Source organism: Mya arenaria, chromosome 9 (genome assembly GCF_026914265.1).
Source record: "Mya arenaria isolate MELC-2E11 chromosome 9, ASM2691426v1".
Classification (NCBI taxonomy): Eukaryota; Metazoa; Mollusca; class Bivalvia; order Myida; family Myidae; genus Mya; species Mya arenaria.
This window is the reverse complement of record NC_069130.1, coordinates 56,208,581-56,211,435: the sequence shown is the minus strand read 5'-3', so window position 1 is coordinate 56,211,435 and position 2,855 is coordinate 56,208,581.

Below are 2,855 nucleotides of genomic sequence, written 5' to 3'. Positions count from 1 at the left end.
ACTTGGTATCGATGTATACAATGCGTTGAAACTTACTTACTGAAGTACCACATAGTTTACTTTTGAATAATTTTTCCACTAAAAAAGATTAGTAGATATGTCTACATAGAAGAATTCATTCCTCATGCGTAATTGGCTAAACGATGTTATCTCGTGATATTACCAAGTTAGGTATATAACTTAAATATTCCAACTGTTTAGGGTAGGTCTTCGTAGCACAGTCTAGTCTGCATTTTAGGCGACAGGGGTTCGAACCCGGTCTCCGACTTAATTTTTTTTTAATATTTTGGAAATATTTTTTACATTTATGATATCAAAGAGTAAAACATTTTATAAAATAATTGTCCTGAGATTCGTTTCAGAAAAAATATTTTTGGTGCCCATCTGGTGTACAATCCCTTTAACTTTAGAATCTTAATTGCTCAGAAAGGATAATCAATACCCTTGTGATCAGCATAAAGTTAACATTGATCATGATCTCGTAAATAGAGTCCTGAACAATCACCTCTTTTTTGAGAACATTTGAATGAAAAGCAAAATTGTTCTATGTTTCAATAGCTTCCCGAAAAACGAAATGGTATTATGTCTAGTATAAATGTTTCAATTTTAATTGTCTAGTGTTATTCAGAACTTTAACTGAAAAAGCTACTTCATTTTGAGTGAACGAAGAGGGTTTTTTTTATCTCAAAATTATACATTTTTACACTGAAAGAATCATGCAATAGAGCATCAGATAGGCGTCCTACAGAAATATTTGTGGCGTAAGTCTCCTTTGATAATTTCCATCCTTAACGTACTGTATTAAGTAAAATAAATAAAAACCAACATAACTGCACTGCCATAAGTAAAAATGGACTGAATAAAGTACAAACTGCACTGAATTAAGTAAAAACAAACGGAACTGCACTGCACAGATGAAAAAACCCAATGAAATGCACCGTTCACTACATTTCCAGGAGTTCATATTTAGATAAAGGGCATTTTCTTGAAAATAAACACAGAACAGCAATTCGATACGTACGCGATATTTATTTGAATAAGATAGTACGTTCCTGAAAAAATATGTGATCGAATAGAAAGCTAACCTGGTAAAACGTCGTTTACTGACCGTTTATGATCTCCGATAGGCTACTACGTATAATGAATTAAGGACCAGTGACTGGCGATTGCGTGAGATATATTATAGATTACTAGATGTCGTCAGTTCCAGCACATTCGGTCAGCCGTCATCGTGTTCTCACTGTTCATAATTCGCAACATGCTGTAGCCCGTGCCTAAGCGTTGACCTACTGAGTCATTCATATACTGTTAAACAAAGGTTTGTCTTATGTCTCCTTTAATATGAACTGTTTTGTTCAAGGAAATGAAATTATTAATGTATTTTTCAATCTGTGATTTGAAAGATGTGCTAAACATGCTGGATCTACTTAATCTACTCTTGAATGTTTATATATCCTCAAATGGTTTGTACTCGGTATTGCGTTAATCTAAAATATAGTGGTTATGTTTAACCAATTTTGTCTTTCTTATAAGGAAAAAATGTCTTTTCTAATTTTGTTCAATGTTTAGTACACAAATAGAACTTTCAGTTCCATATATGGTGTAGGGGATCGTGAAACACTAGAAATCAGTAGCGTGAAAATAAGTAAATTTACTATAGAATATATTGGACATTTATTCAGAACTCTATTACCAAAATAACACCGGTGACCACATGGCAAATTCCCGCAAATATCATTGGTGTATAACCATCATGAACAAGAAAGGTTTAGCCTGATAAACCAACTGACTCTGTCAATCGGATTAAACTGCGCCAGGCTACATAAAATTTAACTTTCATTGATTACCGTTTCCTCTTTTTAAAACAAAATAAACCCAAGCCGTGACATGACTGTAATTCTGTTGTTTTAAATGTCAAAAGTTGGTAGAGTTGAGAAACTCATAGGCTTGTCACCTAATTTATGGCATTTAAACTTGGGCATTTGGAAAACAGCAACACACTTGACGGGTAATACCAACGTTTTCAAATGAAACTTGGTACCTGTTGCTGGAGACAATACGCGAAAGTCAATCAATGCCTATAATTCTAGATTCAAATATTCCAGAGTTATACTTCTTTTTGACTGTAAACATGAGAGTTGTCGTTCGCTCCGCGACACTCAACGATCTCTTAAAGCAATGTGTCCAAGGATGCGTATTTAGGTATAAGTATTTTTAACGCGCCTATGTCAGTTGTTTAAGCGTATATAGTTTGACTGCTTAACCAGTTACAATATTCCAGAAACAATATTCTCCCACCTCAGATAAATAGATCCAATAATTTAGCCATGATAGAAATTCTTATCTTGCCCACGGGCGAAGATAAAATGCACGTATGGAACTCCTTTTTAATGGTCACCACATTGTAATTACCTCCCTTGTTGAAGACTAGCGTTTGCAGCATCATGGAAACCTTGTCTTGTGGCAATATTTAGAATGCTTATTAATTATTTCTCGCTTCAAATGTCACCATAAAACAGTTTTCATGCACCTTTCCAGTAAAAATGCTTCCCTCTCCTTAGAACAATTTAAAGACCGATTTGACTATTAACATAATCTGAATCAATGCGCGAATGTCCATGACAACCACGAATAATCGCATATCCATACGCACATAAGCATCACTAAGCATAAATGACATTTTACTTGTTTTTGTTTAACTAAGGCTGGAGAAAAACCATCTACCATAGCCGCTCGTGTAAGGTTCATCCCGACCCTCATGCAGGGTGTCTTGGGAAACTCGGTTAACCTCGGGCATGGAAGATACCTATATTCATTATTCAATTTCGGGTATATAATAACAAGAGACATTAACT